The sequence below is a fragment of the Condylura cristata genome, unplaced genomic scaffold (assembly GCF_000260355.1).
Source record: "Condylura cristata isolate star-nosed mole 26May11 unplaced genomic scaffold, ConCri1.0 scaffold00006, whole genome shotgun sequence".
NCBI classification, from domain to species: domain Eukaryota; kingdom Metazoa; phylum Chordata; class Mammalia; order Eulipotyphla; family Talpidae; genus Condylura; species Condylura cristata.
Window position 1 is genome coordinate 38,871,796 of NW_004567107.1, and position 22,869 is coordinate 38,894,664.

The 22,869-nt window shown below is 42.3% G+C and overlaps 1 protein-coding gene across 1 annotated transcript in view; it reads right to left on the minus strand.

Annotated features, from left to right (window-relative positions):
• The window catches only part of PIP5K1B (phosphatidylinositol-4-phosphate 5-kinase, type I, beta), a 269,554-nt gene that overhangs the window by 168,685 nt on the left and 78,000 nt on the right, over window positions 1–22,869 (minus strand). The gene's annotated exons all lie outside the window — the stretch shown is intronic.

A 22,869-nucleotide genomic window follows, 5' to 3' on the forward strand; every position in this document is an offset into this window, starting at 1 on the left:
AATCTCCTTAGGAAATGTGTTAATATGTAACTCGACACAAGACATTCAATTAGAACTTATTTTCTTAAACTATTTCTGACATTAAACAGACCCAACTTATGGTTGGAATGTTGGGACACCCAGTTAAACTGTACTGTTATACATGTCAAGCAATGAAATGGCATCTTTTCTTTCTTTTTTTCACTACCTGATTACTCCTCTATCCTGTCAGGTATTCAGTGTTTCGATTCTATAAGGTTAAGGAATAAGAAAATTATTTTTTCATAACTTTTATTTCACAGCTTCTCTACATTTCTATACTTGAGAGAAGTGGAACAGCACAACTTGCCAAAAGTGGTCACAAAATTATCTCCTTTAATTGTACAAAAATTCCTTGGCATTCTCTAGTGTAGCTTGTGTTGTTCTCCACAACTCATGGTATGTAGTTAATTTAGATTCGCAGGCAGGTTCTCTTCCTTAGAAGCCTGGCTGATAGAAGTGAAACCCTCAGTTGGTGAGTGAACCAGTGAGCCCTCTCAATGCCCCTGTCTTCATCTGGCTTTGCTCTTCTCTATACCAGAGCTGAGAATCACAGCCACCTGAAGGGCCTTTCAAAATTTTAGATTCTCGGGTCATACACCAAAACAATGAAACCACTGCTTTATGCGGGTCTAAGGAACCAGCTCGCTCAGTATACTTCACAGACTTGGGGTCCTTTAAGCTACTCTAACTAGTCGAGGCAATTAAGGTGCTTAATCACTTCAGCAGACTTTTCAGGGTCTAGAATGGAAAACAGAAATCATTCTGGGTATGTTAAAGAGAAGGCATTTAATACAAGGAATTATTTGTGAATGTGATAGGTAAGTTGAAAAGCTAAACAAAGAATGGTGACACAACATGGAGATCAACATCAGCAGAGACCCAGTATTGCTATTAGGGTTTCAGGCACACTAAGAGGAGACAGCTGACTAGCAAAAGCTGGAACCACACAAGGGAGTTAAGTTTGGAGACATGGAGAAGACACAATCACCTCCGTGGCCAAAATGGGAATTGGGAGGTAGAGTAGAACAACTTGCCAGAAGCGGTCACAAACTTGTCTCCTTTGATTGTACAAAATAATAGTCTACCTATAACCATTTCTTTTTATGACTATAGGATTTACAAAGAGCTTAAGTGGATCTCTACAAAGTAGACAGGGTCTGCTGCAGCCTTTTTATTAAGTGTTGGAGTGAGTCTGGGGCTTGGGACCGTTTGCCAGGCACTAGTCAAGAGATGTTAGGGCTGAGATTTGATCCACTCCTTCCACTGATCTGACTTCAAATCTACTTCTGTTTCCACTGTACCTGTTCTCCCTTAATTATTTGACAAACCAATTAGAAGACTGTCTAATAAATGTTGCACTAAATTTTTTGATTTGTAAATGCAATCCAAAGGTTAGCCAACAATATTAATTTACCCAATTATTTCCTGTTAAACTTGTTCTACATCAGTAAGTTTCAACCTAGAGGGCATTTCAGAATTTACAAGGAGGTAGGGGAGCTTTTACAAACTCTATAGTTGCTGAAAGTTTTAGGTACATAGCACCTGGGGTCATATTTGATGGACTCAGCAGTTGCTCTTCTAACATCAAATTCCCCAGCTAGGACAGTAGAAGTTGGTATCTTTAATTTGCCACATGTAATTTGCTCCTCATGCAAGACCAAATTAGAATGACTATTTACCTAATTAACCACTAAATAGGCCAACCTATAGATGTCAAGAGGTGAGGGACATTCCCTTCTGGTCTTCTAAAAGCAAACACTATTAAACATTGATGAAGTGAAGCAATGAGGATAAATGGGAAAAACACTGGAGTTGGACTCTCAAAGTTGGGCTTTACGTCTGTCTTGGCTGCTGTTCACTTCTCTTTACCATGAATTTTGCTGATTTCATGAGACAGTGATTCTGGTTTGGTGCTATTGCTAAGTTTCTTAGACACAGCTTCCCCTCAGGTTTTCCCTAGAGTAAAGAGGGGACTAGTTATACTTCATCCCTCTGAGTGCACCTGGCCAAGTGGGAACTGCCTAATCTTCCACAAGAGAGCCATATTCAAACATTCTCATGCCAATCAGCTCATATATATTAACATTTCCCAAAATAATTTGGGCCTGACCACACCTCCATGTTAATGCTAATCATTTTAATCATTTTCATTTGAATAATGCTCTTCTGAGTTCATTTTAATTATCTATCAGCAAATAAATTCACTCCACTCAAGAAATACTTATTGAGCAGCACACATCAGGCAGTGAGGTTGGCCCTGGAGTCAGGAAAACAAAAGCAAGCCCAAGCATTCTAGTGGTCAACATAAGACACACTACCAGGAAAGACAGATGTGGGGAGAACTCTAGTCTTAGAGGAGGAGCAGCCAAGTCAGTCCAGAGGACTCAGACAAACACCCCTTAAAAGGAACTCTGCAAATGGACTTTGAGCAATTTTCCAGGGACATAAGGAAGATGCCAGGTACCATGGCAGCTTTCTTAAAGAAAGACTGAGCAGCATGTAAGAGTATGATTTAACACATTTTCATGGCTGTACTGAGTTCATGAATTTTGCATTTTAAGAATTTATCAAGCAGCAACCCAAAGTTTTGGATGATTCCTGGTTATGAAGACTTCTGATGGCTCATTCCATCTATGATCATAAGTTCCTTTGCCTGCATGAATACACATTTTTTAAAGATTTATTTATTTATTCATACAGAACTGGGGTACAGGCTAGAGATGCAGAGGGTGAGAGGATTCACTAGAGACAGAGTGGGGAGCAGAACAGGCAGATCGACGAAGTACACTGTTGAGGGGAGCAGCCGGCAGGTCAGGAGAGGTCTGCAGCGCCATGTGGTCACCTCCGGGGCAGGCGGGAATCGAACTCATGCGGAAGGGGCTTTAGCTTCTTAGTGCTGTGCTTTAACCCACTGTGCCACCAGGGAGGGCCCTGAATACACAATTTTAAAAAATTGATACGAACCTATGAAAACCTAGAAAGTCATTCTTACGAATATGTCAGAGCCTTGTAAATAGTTTCCTGGGGAGGAAGGAAGTATTGTGTAGTCAAGAGGTTTGCCACTCTGTTTATTGCCAGTGATATTGGCAATAGTCAATGAAAGCAACAAAATAAGCAGGGAAATCCAATGCTTGAAAGTGTGATGAGTTATTTTCCAAGGCTTAAACAAACAACAAAGACATCAAACAAAAACAATCCCTGACAAAATTTCCAAAGTAGAAATGCCAATATCTTTTAGACCAGAACAAAGAAATTGTTCTATTAGAAACTCATCAGGTCAGATTTGTTTTTAAAGACTATTTACATGAATACTCAAAGAAAAGCAAAAACTCTACAAGTTAAATATTTGTACAAAGGAGACCACCTATCCATACATATGTTCAGACATATGGCAGGTTACACATTTGTAGGCTCAGAAGCTTTAAAATAGAACTATGGTGCTTTTACATTCAATGTAAAGCTTTTTCATCCATCCGTATGGATGAAAATAATTTAAATGAGATTTCACTTCCCGTAGCTCATATTGATATAACCACGGCAGTGCCCGAGCCAATTCCAGCTGATGGCACCTGCTCGCTACAAATCCAAAAGGAGACAATCAAAACAAATTGCAGGGCTCTTGTAGGCTCTCATAAAACACATCCATCAACTCTCAGAGTGGCTCTCACAAAGTGAAGAAACAGAACAGCTATAAATGGTGATGACAAAAGACTCAGCATAAAACAAACCACTTATTATTCATTTGCCCAACAAAGGTTGTGCCAAGAGAATTCACAGCTTTTCCTATGGGGCCTCCTCTGTAAACACACACTGGACCGAAGTGAGCCCTCTCACTCAACGGAAGTGAGAAAGTGAGAACCGTTGTGGGGCTGGAGTGTTCAGGCCACTGGACTCCCTGACCTTCTCCACCCCTATTTTCATTGAAAATACAAAGGACACCTAGCATGCGTTTGCGTGTTTACTTTGCAGTGCCATGGAGGTGGGGGAAGCTAAGATTCAGGGGAGTGTGTATCTGGTCCTGACACCACACTTCCTTTGGCTCTGGGGAAAGAACCTCTAGTCCTGTTGCTTGATCTCCCACAGCCACCTGGGATAATCACTAAGAATCTCACTTTTGACTTTCTGCCTTTATCGGGGACTGACATTTTTTAATTCCCCTGTTGTCATTTGACACTGGACAGATATTGCAATACTATATTTTTACCACATTGTAAAATTTCTCATTGTTTTATTTACCAGGTGTTGTTTCTGGCCACAATTTATTTTTATGCTGGTTAGCTCACTCCCTCCCTCCTCCAACAAGTCATACCTTTGGTGTCATTCAATTATTACCATCATAACAACTATGCAAACTGGATGCAAATTAAAAACTGTTACCACCTGTAGAAAATGTTTGGACACAGATGTAAGAAGCCAAAATCTATAGGCTTTGCTTCCATAATAGTCTGCAAAATCATTTCTGGCCCAATTTCAGTTTCTTTGGAGAAACCTAAAGCAACACTGATCTCCTGTAAATCCCAAATGCCAAGGACATCTGGGAGCATACCCCCAAAGATCTTCTCTGAACCAGAAGTTTGTATCTGTGGGGAAATATAAACGAACTTAGTATAGGGGAGACAGGAAGGTAAAACAGATACATTGACAAAAAGGTCTGGGGGATTTTAAAAAGGAAGAAAGTTTGAGCAAATGAAAAGTTCTGTCCAACCAGATTTTCCTATAGTTCTACACTAGTAACCTTAGTTGTGAATAAGTCATAAAAGTGGTTTCAAGTACAAATGTCTAGCTAGAGGGGAAATAGTGAGATGACTATGACATACCCGCATTTATCCGGGCACTCCTCTGGGGGGCACAAGATGGTTGCTATTGTCAAGATGCTTAACAGAGAAGCCAACACATAAGCACACATAATAATGGGAAAGTCTTTAACAGGATTAGGAGTTAATGCCTTTTACTTGGCTTTGCCTCTAACAAGTATTCATCACCACAGTCAGCGGTCTTATGTGGAATGCTCTAAAAAATGTAATAAAAATTAAAAAGAAAACACCTCAAGGCCAAAGGGATCATAAATCAGTGAATATTAAATTTCCCAAGTGTTTGATAGGTGCTTGGCTCTGTCAGGTTTAAGACATTCTGGGCAGAGAACTGCTTTCAACAAACCAACGATGTAACTGGAGAATCCGAAAGGAGAGGAAAATGGGTCAAGACTGGGAAGTTGTACTGGGTGAGGGAGATGTCAGGACAGGAGGGAAGGAGCAGGAGTAGAGAAACGGCAGAGACTGTGGTGAGTCGGGGAGATGTGACTCGTGGAGGAGGAGATTATCCTGTCCTAATAGTGGGAAATTAAATTGGAGACAGTGATTAGTCCCAGACTGGATGAGCTTGGGAGTCAACCGTGGGTATGACAAATTGACGAACATCTGCCAAGGCTTTGGTGTAAGAGAACAAGAAGATTTTTTTACTCAACACTGCATAAGAGTAGACAAGATGAAATGGGAAGTGGGGCAGATTTAAAGAGTGAATCCAGTGTGTGCTGTTGGGGCCCTAGGGCAGATCCCTAGTGCCAACACTGTGAGGGCAGATCCCTAGTGCCAACACTGAGAGGTTGGACCCCTATGCAGTGATGACAATGAAAATGCATCTAAGCCTGGACACTGACTGGGCCTGGGGGAACAGGAGGAAGACCAGCGGATGACACCATTGTCAAGCTTCAGAACCACAGAGGAGCGTCCAGTTCTCAGAGCAGCTATCTCCCTGCTCTGGGCTGCCCTGACCACCACCACCCCAGCTGCAGGATACATGAAAGAGGGGCCCAGTCTCTGCCACCAGCTTATCCATATGAGAACTTCTCTATACAGAGACTGGGAGGGGTCAAGTGGTACTAACCTTGGCCTTGACAGAGAGAGCCTGGGTGAGCTCAAGTCTTAGGGAAGTGAAACCAAGAACTCTGCAATCTAATCAGGCTGCAGAAAGACACACAGACAAGACTCAGTTTCCAGACAGGCACAGATAGGACCTGACCATTTTTTAGCCCTGTGTTATCAGGCCCACTCCCCAGCCAGCAGCTGCTTCAGAGCTCTCTGCAGTGCTCCACACCTTACCATCCAGCTCCCCTCCCTGAAGCAAAAGATACCATTACTAAGCTCTCGGAGGAGTCCTTATCCCCTTATCATGCATCACCTTCTCCTATGAGCCCCGCCCTAAAGGGACAGATGGTGACAGTGTGGTGCTCACAGAAGAGGCTCTGGAGTCAGAATGCCCTGTTGCACTAACTGTATGGCTTCCTCAACTCACTTAGTCCTCATGAGAGAAATGGGGACTCACAGGGCAGTGGGGGAGCAACAGATAACTTAAGGACTTGCCATATCCCTGACACACAGTGAGTTAGCAGTGGCAGCAGTATTATCATCTACTCTCACCTGAAGGAACTGTGCAAGTCAGAGCAGACCCTGTCACTGTTCTGCTTAGAAATTTCCCATGACTGCTGAGGAGACTGAACATTCAGGGCCCTGAAAGCCAGGGGCCCTGTGTTTTGCAGTAGTTGCCCTTCTGGCCTTCGGCCTTCTTCCCTCTGAGGTGGAAGGGGCTCAGGTTACCTCAGTCCACATGCTCCTCTCAAGTCTGGAGAGTGTGCTCTTCCACACTAGACTCCTCCCTGTGTCCAGTGTTTCATCTACTTGAAACAGCCTCTTAGGAACCCTGCATATTATTCAAGAGTCTCTCTTCTCTGAGGACTTCCTTGATTTCTTCTACCCTAGAACACCATGCTTCCTGGCTGCACTCTCAAGACCTACTACCAGCCCTACAGTTTTGGTGTTTATGTGACCCCAGACTGCACAGCCCTATTAACAGTAATCACTACAGCTAACATACGAGGAGTGCTTTTTTGTGCCAAACTCAGTTACAAATACTATGAGAATCAACTCTTATTTTTCCCCCAAACTCCAAGTAACAGTCATCTGTCATAATCCTCTGTCTACATGAGGACACTGAGGCACAGATGGTAAGTAACCCACCCAAGTTCACACAGCAAGTGACAGAACCAGATGTGAGCACACGGCCTATCCTGTTACAAAGCAGGGCTCTTAGCCATTCTGCATGGCTATGATATTGCTTATCTTGAGACCTGGTTATTATCGTAAGTTCCCTACCTGACAGTCTCTATTCCTGCCTCCTGACTCACAGATGGGTGGACAGTCTTTCCTACTTGTGCACTCCTAACACCTAGTCCCATTCTTTCTCTGCCCTAGGCATCAATCCTCTCTAAGATGTGTTCCATGTTCCTTCCAGCACACACCTTCTAGATCCCTCCATCAGTCTTATTTTCTGGATTGCCAGCCTTTCTCTCACCTAGACTCACCCTGACAATATGAGCAGGTGAGTGCTTTCCCCTTAGAGAGCCTTCTAACACCTCTCCCTCACCCTGATGTTCCCCCTCTTACCCTGCCTTACTACTCTTACACTCAAGGTCAAATTCTAAAGACTAGAGCACACCTTTTCTCCCCACTCACGTCTAATCACACAGCCACCAGGCCTCACCGCTCCCCCTCCACCCACCCCCACCAGCCACATGTGGACCCATTGAGACTTTTTACTCATTATCTTCCTGGACACCTCTGAAGTACTGACCTGAGCGTACCCTGCACATGGTGGGCTTTGGTGGTGCTGAGGTACTGAGGCATGGTCAATCCTTCTCACCAAGGCCCTCACATGGTCAACATCATTTGCTTACCCCAAATACCTTTCCTCATGTTCCTTACAAAGCCCTTATTCTGTTTACGAGGGCAATGAGCCTGGCTAAAAACTTGTATTCCCAGAATGAGACATCCAGGAAAACTTGTTAGAGGGGCAAAGGCAGGTGGCATGGATATTTGTCCTTTGCTCTTTACCCCTCCTTCCAAGGATGGCAGACTAGAGAGATGAGAATATACTTGATTTTCTCCTACCTCTTGTTCCCTTGGGCCAACTCCCACTTCTTTGTCTGTCTCTTAAATATTCATTTTCCTCATGGCCTTCAGTATCCTTGCATCCTCTAAGTAACCGTTCTACTACCAATGGTTCAACTGGCAGGTCTGCAAACCTCTCCACTAACTCCTGAATCTGCATCTTCTTTTAAAACTTTAATGTGTATTTTCAATCACTTTCAGAGATCCTGTTATATAGACACTACAAATTCTATATGTGCTGATGACAACTAATCATATCCCGCCATTTCAGGGAATGTCACTATCACCTCCAAATTGCCCAAGTCAGATATCAAGGGGCCATCCTGACCTCCTCAACACCTGATCTCACAGTCTAGTCAAGTTCTTTCCAATTGATCCACTTAATGTTCTGTTTCCAATTCTTTCTCAACACTTTTCCTGCTTTTATCCTCACTGAGATTTCATTTTTTGCACAGATTACTGCCTCAGCTTCCTAATTAGTCTGCCTGGCTGGGGCCCATTATTGTTAAAGAGACCTTTTTATAACGCCAATCTGTCTATGCTACTCTCCTTCAAAACCCTGCAGTAGCTTCCCACTGCTTCAGGGAGGAACTTAGAGTCCTTAGCACATGACCTGGCCTCTTTGACTCAGCTCTCCTCCTGCCAGCCTCCAACATGGTTGCAGTCTTATGCAATGACTTGCAGTTCCCATTGCCTCTATGTCTCCCGCCTTTGTATTCACTCCAGAGCCTGAGGTGCTGCTGCCTCCTCCCCCACAGCACCTCTTCCTTCCTGGCCTGCTTAGGCCTCACCTCCTGCCTAAGCACCTTCGTCAGAGTTCAGTGCCTACCCTGGGGAGCCCCAGCCAGCCCCTATTGTGACCCTTACTGACTATATAAAACAATAATTACTTTATGTTTCTTTCCACTACATGATGAGCCCTCTCAGTACACTAGTCTCTATTATTCAACTGTAAATCATAGAACCTAGCAAAGTGGCTGGCACATAGACAGATTTACAAGTTGGGAATTTAATGAATGTATATATGACATGAGTATGCCTGTCACACTTCTTAACTAAGCTCTCTTGAGCACAGAAAGAATGTCTTATTTTCCTTGCATGTTAAGTCGGTGCTTAATAAATGTTCCTTCTTCCTTGCTTTTAGTATTGGGAAATAAATGATGGTTTTTCAGAGTGATAAAATGAAAACTAAGACTGTGACAAATGTAGCATCCCAAATACTACCATGTGAGCTTGCTGGCTTTCTTCTGTCCCTCTTTCCTTCCCTCTCCTCTCCTTCCTCCATTTCCTTCAGTTTCTTCAAATGGAGTCTCTTTTGGAATAATTTAAAAATTATCAATAGAAATGCAAAGCATAGCTACTACAGAAATATTGGGCAAAATCAGAAAATGTTGGGCTTGGCTATGGCAGTGTAAGCTACAAAGCCACCTTTCTTACCTTTAAGCAAAATCATAATTCTGGATTTCCACCTTCTGTTGGATGAGACTCTGTCCACTCCTGCAAAACTTCTTGCCAAATGGCATACTGAATTCACAGGAGAAGCTCTAATCTTACTATCAGATTGCTAATTCCTATGGTTTTGAAGGTGGGGGGTGGGGAAATCCCAAACATCTAGCTCTAGGATATATTTTCCAAAGCACACACCTTGCAGGCTGCCTCACACTGTGTGATATCTCAGCACTAAATGTACCTTCTTTTCTCAGCACCAAGAAATAGAATAAATCTAATTCTTAACTGCAGGTCAATTGAAATAAATCCAGGAAGGATCTAACATTGTTGTGGTTATTAGCAATCCAACAGGAAAGCTATGTGCCCTTTTGCTAGTGTTAATACTGCTAAGTCTCCCTGGAATTCCAGGCTTTCTCCTGCCCAGACTTGCTGCCTTCCCTTGGAGAGGCAACTCGGGAAGCTTTCCTCAAAAATCTCCTAGGCTCAAGTAAAGCCACCAACTCCCATCGCCCATCCACACAATTTCATTTCACCATATCAGATGGCAGGAAACAGTGAACCAGTCTACCTGTGTGGTAGCAGTAGGTATTGACTGAGAGAGGGCTGGGCCACTAGGAATGGGCATGGACATCTGTGACTTGGGTCAACAGTTTACTGTCTGGAACTCTAGGGGAGGCAAAGGAGAGGCAGGTGTAAAGACCATCACACAAAATCTCAGAGCCTAACAGTAGCAGAGAATTTAAACTGGGGTACCCAAATATCCACGACCTTGGGAAGCTTAGGGCAACTTTAAATGACAAAATTGCACCCCTCCTGACTAGGCAAAAGCTAATCCTCTGTAGAAAATGAGAGAAACTTATGGCCTGTGGGAAGATTCAGTCTTGCAAAGAAAAGGCTCTATCTCAGGCTCTCCCTGGTGGTGCAAGGGGTTAAAGCACAGCATCATGAAGCTATCACAGCCACTGCAGCATGAGTTCGATCCCTGGACAGGGAGCTGACCCACATGGCATAGCAGACCTCTCCTGACCCACCCACTGCTCCCCTCAGCAGTGTATTTCAGTAGATCCATCCGTTCTGTTCCCCACTCTGTCTCTGGTGAGCCCTCTCCCCCCAACCCCGTGCTTCTGGCCAGTACTCCATTTCTGTATTCATACATAAGTCTTAAAAAAAAAACAAAAACAAAAACACTATTTCACCAGCACCTTCAGGACTTGGCAGTTGAGTGCAGGAGTGGAAAGCAGCCTTTGTTTGCCCTTTGGCATCTTTTCAGAACCACAAATAACAGCCCTGCATCTTCTAGGCCCGGAATCTAGGCATGGAGAGCTGAGAGAGGCTGGTCCCAGAGTCCAGTGCCATCAGAAAGAAGGGAGTAGTGGGTCCAAGGGAGTGCAAAGACTCCAGGTTTCCCTGGTGCATCCTGAGGCCGGAGAACTCACAGAGGGCTGGATTGCTCCTTCACTTAGCAAACCTTTGTGTCTGCTCAGGCGCTGCACAGATGCGGGAACAGAGGCACAGCCCAAACCTCAAGCACTGTGAGTCGAGGCAAGGCCCCTCCCACGGAAGCTGCAGGGCCCAGGCTGCAAAAGAACAAGTGGAAGCCCACACACCATATGCTCTGAGGTTTCTCCTCACTCATCAGCCTAAACCGGGCACCTGCTGCCCACACATACCACCCCCACCAGCAGAGCTGTTTTTCACTGTTTTCAGTTCCTTAAAGAAAGCTGATGTGGGAAGGTTGGACTTTGGATTTAGAATTTTCAGATGCCTCAGCAGCCTGGGCCAGAATGGACTAGTCCTGAGCCTGGTCTGCTGAATTCCCTGCCCCCCACCCTCCCACCCCAGTCACGTTCCTGACCTCAACAGGCCTTCATTGCTCACCATCACCCTTTGTGGCCAACGGTATAGTTCCCTTCAGTAGGTAGAACTTGTGACAAAGGTCCCGGATCCTCAAAGCAAGCTTAGTGTCATTTGGGCAGAAAATTCTGGATCCTACTCTCATGGAGTGTGGTGAAAGAAGGTTACATGGAATCCGGCTGGGCATATCCCCTTGGCTTCTCAGGCTTGTTGCTCCATGGGGAAGGAACACTGTCACAGTGGGGTCCTTTCAAGCAGAAGCTGCCTTGGGGTGGGGCCCACTTGCATAAGTTTAAGAGTAAAGCTGCCTTAGAGGCAGAAAGGCCAGTCAGCCATCATGAAACTCTGATCACTTCTTGGCTGGGGTGGATGCAGTTGCTTAGGAAGGGGCACGTGCCTGGATGTGGGGCGGCACCTCTGAGGGGCTGATGCCTACCTGAGCCATATCTTAAGCAATGAACAGGCCAGAGTGTTTCCAGGGCAAGGGGTAATTTTTACAAAGGCATGGGGCTGGGATGACATGGTGTCTTTTGGACATTGTCATTTTTGAATCATGGTGGGGAAAAGGGGTTATGTATGTTGGAGAAGGGACTGGCATGAATCTGATCATTCTGTGGAAAAGGCCTTGTGTGTCCTGTGAAGGCATTGAGAATAACAAAAGAGTCAGCAAGGGGCTATCACAATTGGCAGTGCCCTGAAGTCAGCACCCAGAACGAAGGATCTGAACAGAAGATAGTTTTGGTATTCTCAATTATAGTCCACATGTGCTACAGAATCTGTCAAAGTCAACAGGCCGATGGGCAGGTGGTCACTTTCTAAGTGCAGCCAGAGCACACATCTTTCTTTAGCTTTGGACTTACATATATCCATCGATATTTCCCTGTTGATTTCTCACAAGCACCTGAGATATAACTGCCCTAAAAAGAAAACAAACACATATACTTCTGCCCTTGCTGCCTGCACATCTCATTCAGTGTCACTCTATTCTGCTTTTTACTGAAACCAGTAAACGAGGCATCATCCTTGACTTCCTTTTCCTCCCTTGCCTCACTGAACCTCCCTAAGTCTTGCTCATTACTCACAACCACCTTTCCTCCAACAGCCCCATCCCCAGCATCTCGGCCTATGCTGTTGTCCTGTCTCCAGTCCCCACAAGACAAGAGTAACCACAAAGAGGTTCACACTGTCCCTCATATAAAATCTTTTCATACTTTCCAGTGCACTTAGAGTCACATCCAGATGCCTTCTCCTGGCCTGAAAGAACTGGTATGATCTGCCTACTCTGCTCTCCAAACTCACTGTTCCTCTACCTTACTTGCTAGGATTCAGTCCCAGTAAAACCACTTCAATTCTTCAAATGCCCCAAGTTCTTCCTGAATCAAGGGCTCTGTGCATGCTGACCATCCTGTCTGACCTCTACTCCTGTCTGATCACCCTAGTCATGTGATTCAAGTTCTCACCAATTTTCTTCCTAAGCTTAGTAAAATTGGTAGCTACTTCATAATTTCCTTCCCACTATGTAGCAACTCCATGGAGCAGGGAATTAACATGGTGGCTATGAGAAACTAGAGATTAAACTTAACGAAAACTCCATGTCTGGCCCACATTTGGTGCTCAAGAAATGTTTTCCAAGTGAACATTACAATCACATTAGAAATTCTAAACTTTTATGCAGCTTCTTAAAAAAAAAAGTTCTACCTTGTAAAATAGGGTAAAAATAAAAGAATTATTACATTAAGAGGATATTAAATTTAAATCTAGATACTAAAAGATTTTTCTTTTCAAATATTCACATTAGCTGGTCTGTGGAAGTACAAGGAGAATTTTTAAAAAAAAAAAAAACAAAACCTCACAGATGCAAATCCATTTTTTAAAAAAAAGAAAAACCATGGCAGTACCATAACAGTACTACATGACTTATTTAATGTGGAAAATATTTAAATAAGTTCATTATGGCTGTCTCACAGCATATCTAGTTAGTCTAAACCTCTGGTCCTTTTCCACTATAAATCCACTCTGTTTGAAATCTCAGCATGTACAGCCAAAGGCTTTTCCAATGTTAAGACCAACAGATACACACAGTGATCTGGACCATATATTGGAGTATAAATAATAGCATGAAAAATTTAGTAAAAAATTTGAACTTTATATTTTTTGTCTATTTTTTCTACCTCTTCGTGAATTTTCAGCCATGATATCTAAGTTATTAAAGCCAAGACAGGGCAAAAGGCATGCCATTGAGATGGAAAGAAGTTATAAGACCACCTCATTCAGTCATGTCCACTTTATGCACTCTTTCAGTATCAGATTAGGTATTTTTTAAAAACCAGAAATACAGAGAAATAATAAAACATTGAATTACTAAAGATACTTTTAAACACTTAGGAATTAATCCTTTGTGTCTTAAATGAGTGTTGCAATTCTTATTTGCAGGAAAGTACCAGAACATACTCTGTCCTTGGTATACGTTCATTTTGCTGGATTCCCTTGTCTCCCTGCAAATTCTGAGTTCCTGTAGCTGTACATAAAAAAGTAATATATATAATATATATGGCTATTATATAACACAACAAAGCACTGTAATTTTTAGATAGGTGTGTCCCACCAAGAGCAATTTAGTACTTGTTTACTCCTCTTTGTAACCCCAGGCCTTAACACAGTGCCTGATACACAGTGAGTGATTAGGTCACCTCTATTAGTTCTTCTTATATATTCCTTCATCAAAATAATTGGTGACCACATTTTATACTCCTAATTTGTCAAGCATAACATCTCAAGTGATTTTTGTGTCATTTGGTATATGAAATAGATTTAATGCAAAAATTTCTGAGATGTTTCAATGGATGGCTAGAGGCAATAATGACTGACTTTAAAATTGTAAGAACTTAAGTTGCTATAGCTAGGAAGGTGGAAAAGATCTTAAGATCCTAAGTTGCTACAACATGAAAAAGGTGTGGCAGACAGCTATATAACTAGCTTTCTCCACCATCTTCATGCCTTTTTTCTCTCTCTCTCTTACCACCCCCCCCAACCACCAAGCCTTTCTTCCACTCATAATAGTATACTAATAACTGAGCTGCTATTAACCTTACTAACCCTGAATCACAGATGGGTCTATTTAAGAGATGGAGACCTCAGAGCAACATTGTACTGATGACATTATCAAAACTCTCCAGTTTGGATCAGATAAGGAAATGGATGGTACATGAAAATATCTAAAATTGACATGTTTAGAGAACTACTATTTTTCTATCACAGAGAAGCCTTATCAGTTACAGCACTTAAAACTTACTAGAAGGCGTCTTGAAAATGGACAAACTGAACTGAAATTTTGCCAGTTGTTTTATATTGGCAAGTCAAAGAAAATCTTGGATCTTTAATTTTAATTGTTGATATACAATAGGACATTGTTTCTAATTGAGAAAAACTTGAATATATCCTGAAGAGCCAAAATTATAGTTAGCTATAATATGGTCCAATCACAGAGAGTAAAATGATAAAACATATGTAAAGCATTCACTGCTATTACAAGGGGAAAAAAAATTTACAGAGCTGACTAGCCAGTATGATAGCATATTTGTGTTAAATCACATATATATGTATATATGTAATCTTAGAACATGCCTAGAACAACATAACTGGGAATGTAAACATGGCATTGCAGTGAAGTTTACTTTATATTGCATATTGGAATTCTCTAAGGTTCTAAAATGAACTTGTATAGCTTTTATCATTAGAAAGTATAAGTATAATCTGTTTCAGCCTATTTGGTTTTTTTCCTTTTAATCTTCTTTCACACTATTAAATACATGGCTTATGAAAGGTTGTTTAAAGGCAAATGTTACTTAAACCTCCTCTCCTAATTATGCAGAATCTGATTGTGTTAAAATTAAAGCAGATTTCTGAATTCCAGGCTGTGAAACATGTAAATGAAGCGGGGAGGGGGGGGCGAGGGAGGGCGGGGCTGGGAGTACCCAGCAATTATCTTGAGGGTTAGGAAAACTAAAAGAAAGCTTACTCACTTCATATACCATCAAAATTGCAACATCATTTCTCTAGGCTATGCATTTTAAGAGTTTTAGCCTGGTAGATTCTGTAAAGCTTAAAACACTCACTCATGGGTAACAGTGCAATACATTATGACACGTAGCACAGTTTTCCATGGGCAAACTTTCCACATTTCCGTAGCACCATCCATCATCATTAATACAAACTTACTATGTTCTTTCTGCAAATCAGAACTAGCATGTGGAAAGATACATGAGCCATCGTCCCTTTTCGGAAACCTGCCATCAAGATAGGGGATCATTTCATGCATATTCTACACATCCCAATTTATTCAAGTTTGGCCTTTTCTGATAAATTTACATGGCTTTCCCCCTTTCACCTGTACTGCTTTTGAAGTAGGAACTACTTCCATTAACAGGTGAAAAGATAAAGACACACAAAATTAAGGAAATTGCCTAAAATCACAAAGCTGGGAAGAAGGAAGGCTGGGTCAGAAATGCAGTTCTATCAGTGGGGAGAGGCTGTGCTTTTAACCATGGCACTCCATGGTACATTGCTTTACCCTTCTCCCAACACACACACACGCCCACCACCACCACCACCACTACCACCACTACCACCACCACCAACAAACTAAAGTTTACAGGCAGTAGGTAGTGACTCAGAGGAAACCAATACTACCTAGAGCCAGAAGAACCAGAGGCAGCGCCATGGAATAGCAGTGCTTGACTGGAGTCTTGAAGGACAGAAAGGAGGTATTAGAAGAGAAAAACGGCTCCAGGAAAAGGCATTCTTCCCTCCTGGGTGCAAATATGGCTTGGATGTCCCTGTGTCCTCTTCTATACAGGACTGAGGCAGACTGCCCAATCCAAAAGAATAAACTTGACAGTAGTTTATGATTAACTGGAATTGTAGCAATTCAAAGCGAAGAAAGCACTCTTTCTTGCTTATCATTTCTGGTCCTCTCCTCTCACCACTGTTTGCAATACATTTAAAAAGGAATAAGGAAAAAAAATTCTATCCCTAAATAAAACCCAAGAGCACAATGAACTACTTACAAAAATTCATAGCACTCACTGAAGAAGAAAACGTCTCTGGGTTAAGAAACTGGGCCAAACTTACAGAAATAATTGTGTCACGGGTGTGGGGCTAAATTTCAATTTATAAGTGGAAAAAGGCCATCAAAAGAAATAGGTGACAAGAGAATAAAATGAACCAGACAGATTCATGAAGGATGTGAACCAGTAAACCTGTAGCTTCAACAGTTTACTTGTGTTTAGAGTAAAACATTTACTTATACATTTCCTCCCTCAAACTAATGTCGACACATAAAATGAAAAAAGAAAGAAAACAGTTTCACTTGGCCTTGGTTTTTCTTCCCTATGCTATGATCATATATATATATAAAGGGGTATTGTGAAATGCTTAAAAACAATTTTCCCATAAAGAGAGGAGAGACCTTTTACTTTTGTTCCTCCTTCTCCTCAAGGATCTGAAGGAAGTCAATCTCTTTTTTCAGCCTTCTTGCTCTCCCCAGTTCTACTCATCCCCTCTTAAGATAAACCTGCTTTCGTGTCCACTGCTACAGTGAGGGAATCTTGGCTAGGCTCTCTGTAACTTTCACTACTAATCTAGTGTGTAATGATTGTCACACCTGCTGGACACACGATCGCTCCATCTTCTCCCATTCGTTTCCTTGACTGAATTTCAAGGACAACTCGCCCTACTGGTTTTCCTGCATCTCTGGTTGTTCCTTCCATGTCCTTTCCCTGGTCTCTTCATGTTATAAAGTGCTGCCACGTTCAGTTCTGATTCTTCTGCCTTTTACACACATTCTCATGATGCTGTGTGACCTTACTAACTCTTGACTTTAAATACCATCACGAATGGTCTGTGTACTTCCAATTGTGTCCTTCCAGCCCAGACTTCTTTCCTCAACTCCAGACTCAGATGTCTAGCTGCTTACTTAACAACACTACTGGAATGTCTAACAAAGACTAGTTAACATACCCAAAACATGCCTCCCCCTCAAAATCCTACTATTATCTCAGTTGATGAAAACTCCATTTTTCCAGTTGCTCAGGCCCAAACCTTGAAATTATCCTTAGCTTCGGTCTCTCTTATGCCAACTTTAAATCTGTCAGCAAAATCTGTTGGCTCTTTTTTCAGCATCTACCTAGAATTTAACCATGTGTCTCCTTCTCCAGTGCTACCATGCTCATCTAAGCCCTGACCCTTACAGCCTACTGTCAATACAACAAGAGTATTCCTTTTGAAATCTGAGAAAACTGATGCTGAATTTATGAGGATGCCCTGGCATGGCGCTTTCCATCTCCCACAAAGAAATCGAACATTCTCCAGTCACACACAAGAACCTGTCTTCTGTGTTTGCAACAACTTCCATCCCTGCCCAGCTCTCTAAGTTCCCCCACACCCAGCTATTCTTCCCTTCAATAATTCTGCTCTACTCATTCTCATCTTGCTGTTTCTTAAACCTATATAACTTATTTATTATGTTCACTGCACCTCTCCCTCCTCTGTTTAATGTGAACAAAATGTGTGCTCCACATGGGTACAGACTATGTATCCTCAGAGATTCATCAGTAGGAGGCACATAATAAGTGCTCAAAACAAAAGTGTTAAAGGAGTGGATTTCTAGCCTTGTAGCAAACCATGAAAAGCCAGACTATGTATCCTCAGAGATTCATCAGTAGGAGGCACATAATAAGTGCTCAAAACAAAAGTGTTAAAGGAGTGGATTTCTAGCCTTGTAGCAAACCATGAAAAGCCAAGCCATGTGGCTAGACTTGTTCCACTAAGCATCTTACTTCATGCTTTCCCCTTAAAAATAGTCTGTGTTGGCCCTTCCTGGTGGCTCAGTGGGTTAAAAGCACAGCACTGAGAAACTAAGGCCACTTCTGCATGAGTTCGGTTCCCGCCTGCCCCAGAGGTGACCACATGGTGTGGCAGACCTCTCCTGACCCGCCCGCTGCTCCCCTCAGCAGTGTACTTTGTCCATCTACCTGTTCTGCTCCCCACTCTGTGTCTGGTGAAGCTTCTCACTGCCCCTGTACCTCTGGCCTATACCCCAGTTCTGTATGCATAAATAAATAAATCTTTAAAAAAAAATAGTCTGTGCCAATCATTCATCCATGAATCAGCTACTCAATCTAAATCTAAGTAACCACAGTGTGCCATGCACAGGCATCAGGGATAGAAGTAAAAGGCTGGAGTTTTGTTTTTGTACAGGGCAAAAAACCAAGAACCACACAAAGCCAATTCTACCTGTTAGCTGCCTTTGGAGCAGGAAGCCTGGGTATAAGAAGATTGCAAAAGAAAGCCCCCAGGACTGGAGAGGTAGGGAAATGCTTTCCAGAAGAAGTACCCCTTGGGCTAAAACTTTAAGAAGGTAGTTAAGGAGAGGGGGTTGGTGGGGACTATGAAGAAAGAAGCCTGGGAAGCCACTCTAAGCACAGAATACAGCTTATCCATATTTACACTTATCTGTACTTATACATACTGACAGTGTATGTGAGCAGCAGGGCTTTGGAAACTCAGACAGCAGCATGACCACAGTCTTAGAGTTCAAGGGTATGAGAAGTCCTTCATGCACACTGCATAATTAGATTTAATCCTTAAATTAAGGGGCATACTTTTATTTTTTTAAAGATTTATTTATTTGTGCATACAAAACTAGTGTACAGGCCAGATGTGCAAGGGCAGTGAAAGGATTCACCAGAGACAGAGTGGGAAGCAGGACAGTCAGATCGACGAAGTACACTGCTGAGGGGAGAGCAGTGGGCAGGTCAGGAGAGGTCTGCCACACCATATGGGTCACCTCCAGGATCGAACTCATGTGGAAGTGGCTTTCCATTCTCAGTGCTGTGTTTTAACCTGCTGCGCCACCAGGGAGGGGCATCCTTTTTTTTTTTTTTTTTAAAGATTTATTTATTTGTGCATACAGAACTGGGTACAGGCCAGAGGCTCAAGGGCGGTGAGAGGCTTCACCAGAGACAGAGTGGGGAGCAGAACAGGCAGATCTACTTAGTACACTGCTGAGGGGAGCGGCGGGTGGGTCAGGAGAGGTCTGCCACGCCATGTGGTCACCTCTGGGGCAGGCAGGAATCGAACTCATGTGGAAGTGGCTTTAGCTTCTCAGTACTGTGCTTTAACCCGCTGCACCACCAGGGAGGGCCAGGGAGGGGCATCCTTTTAAGCTGAATTTCAGGTTTGCAGTTTAGAAATATCTGGTGATATGCAGTGTGGTAAAAATGGGTCTTGAGAATGACTAGATAGATAGGATTAGAATCTTAATTCAGAGCTAGAAACCCAGCACAAAAAGCTTAGGTAAAGCTTCAAATTCTTGACTCAAAGCAACCTGATAATTATCATCAACATTATTAGTCTTCTCCCCTCCCAACCCCCACCCCTCAAAAAGAAAACTCAGAGAAAGAAGCATGAAGAAATTTTAAAACACATTCTGATTCAATGCCAAATCCCAGATGGAGCAGAACAAAAGTAAACATCGTTCATGAAATAAACCACCATCAATGTCACTCTATACTGAGCAGAGCTCACAAAGATTATCTAAGAGAGGGTTAACAAATCAAAAGAAATACCCAACCCATCCATCATCTACTCACTCCCATTCCCTCCTGAGCATCTCATATTATTCTTTCCAAAAGACACCAACAGTCAATAGCTATTTGTCACTCTTAAGTTCCAGTAATCCTCCTAGCATTGCAAAAGTGAAATCATTCTTTGCCATAAAAGTAAGAGGGAGATCCTCCCTGGTGACGCGCAGGTTAAAGAACAGCACTGAGAATCTAAAGCCACTTGAGCATGAGTTTGCCTGCTGCTCCCCTCAGCACTGTACTTTGTTAGTTAGTTGGCCTGTTCTGCTCCCCATTCTGTCTCTGGTGAATCCTGAGCCTCTGGCCTGTACCCCAGTTCTGTATGCATAAATAAACAAATCTTTAAAAAAATAAATAAAGTAAGAGGGAGGACATGCCTGAATCACAGGAATCACTACCCCAATCAACCAGTTTACTTTGTGAGGGCACAAAAGAACTTTCTCAATTGTCTTTCACAACATGTCTTGCTGGCCAAGCCTTAGATGTTAGTTTTGTTTGGAAGACCACTGCAGACAGTTGGAAAAGAACCAGAATTCCCCCGGCAGTGACATTCACAGGTAAATAAAAGCACTAGGTTCTCTGTTCTCTAGTTGCAATCATATTGCCTTAGTATTTGTTAATGACTGTCACACCTAATAAAAGGAAAATGTAGATATCGAGCACAAGGAAATCCAAGGATGAGTTTTAAACACCCATCTCTCTTTTGAAGCAGTACTTGGAATTTAGAAATTTGATACCAAATACCATTTTTTCCAACTGTGCCTAGATATGTTTGTGTGTGCACGTGTGTGTGCTCATTTACAAAGATCAACCTACCTATCTAAAAACACTGAGGAGGGGAATGTGAGAAGAAATCTGAAATTGGAGAGTGAAATATGACTCTACAAACACACGAGTGAGGCAGGTCTGCACTGTGTGTACACACACAAATGTGCAAGTTTTACATGCTCAAGCCTTGAGTATTTGATGATGCCTACAAAGATTATTTTCACATACAAGGAACATTAAGAACTAAAGTCACTTTCAAAGTGGTTCTACAGATTTATTGAACTTCTAAAAGTGATACTAACTCTTTGGAACAAACTGGGGCATTTTATGGTTTGTTTCAAAATGCAGGGACGTGGCACTGTGAAACCAGAAGTCGAAGCCCCAGTTTAAAATATAATCACTAGGGAGTTTTCATTTTTCATTCTCCTCACTCACTGAAGGAACTTTTTATGAAATCAAGTTAAATAATAGTTTCTGAGATTGCTCAATTGTACTGAATTTAAATCTCTATGCCCTGGGGAGAGCTTCTAACATTGAAAGACAGAAGATTGTTGTTATTTATGTAATATTCTTTAAATCCTGTTACTTTTTTGCTAAAAATGATATATTTTTAATTTGTAGGGTTAGGGGAGGGGAAAGGGTGAATGAAGATTGTTCTTGCTTTTGTTTCTCTAGGAGTGATAACCTAAGGACTACCAAGGATAACTCAAATATATCAGAGCAATTTTAAAAGAATGTGATGTAAAATGTGCTTCGGATTTCTTATTTCAAGTAGCTAATCAGTTTAAAAATATATAAAACAAAATTTAGTTTTATACCACCCTCAATCACTAAAGCAAAGTAATAAACCTTCTCAATAGCATCTACTAATATATCATGTCCAAAGTCATCAACTTAAACATGTCATTTCATTCCAAATAGAAGTGGCTGCACAAGCGAGCTGAAAAATAGAACTGAACTTAATTAGGAAAAAGTCTGTTCATAAGGAAAACATGAAAAGGACCTAAATTCAAATAGCAAAAAATGGAAAGTAGGAACTTGAGATGTATTTGTACATCTCATGATGAGATATACTTTTCTCATTTGTTAAGTGGGGACAATCACCATACTCCTTCCTACAGGGCTGTCATGGGGCCTAAGTGAGTATACACATGCAAAGCACTGAGTGACCAGACTCAATGATTATGAGAGCTAATTATTAGGTGCACTGACAGTGGCCTATGGTACAGGCCATCTCTTCCTCTCCTCATGGGGAAGGCAAATACACCTAAAACGATCATAGTCTTATGAAAATCTTGACTGCCAAGCAATGAAGGCCCTGTTTCCTAGAGCATGAACTGAGGAAGTCTGCTCAAATCCAAAAGATGACATAATCACACTGGAGTCCATTTGATTTGTGATGGGGTTACCGTCTAAAAAAAGAGAAATAAGGTTTGTTCTGCATTTTCTAGAAAGATGGGCTTGAATTAAATGGTAACTATTACAGAGGAAAAAGGCTCAGAATAAGAAAGACTAACACTGAAAACACCAAGCATATAAAAGGACAGGCTGACTTGAAAGGCAGAGTATTAAGTTACGGAGTATGAAAGTGAGTTCCATCAGTCAAGGATAACAGAGAAAAGATGTTTCTCAGCCCATCCATGCTAGTGACATGGCAACTACTGCCATCATACCAAGATGGTCAATACTTTGAGAAACTACCAAGCACTGCTGTGAAGACTGTACACGCAGCACCCATTTAATCTTTACCATAGCCACCGACTCCACAGTGTTTTGTTTTTTTTTTAAGATTTATTTATTTGTGCATACAGAACTGGGGTACAGGCCAGAGGCTCAGGGGCGGTGAGAGGCTTCACCAGAGACAGAGTGGGGAACAGAACAGGCAGATGGACGAAGTACACTGCTGAGGGGAGCAGCGGGCGGGTCAGGAGAGGTCTGGCTCGCCATGTGGTCACCTCCGGGGCAGGCGGGAATTGAACTCATGTGGAAGCGGCTCTAGATTCTCAGTGCTGTGCTTTAACCCGCTGCGCCACCAGGGAGGGCCCCACAGTGTTTTTTTTTAAAGAATTATTTATTTATGCATATAGAACTGGGGTACAGGCCAGAGGTGCGGGGGGTTAAGGATTCAGCAGAGACAGAGTGGGGAGCAGAACAGATAGACTGAGGAAGTACACTGCTGAGGGGAGCAGGGG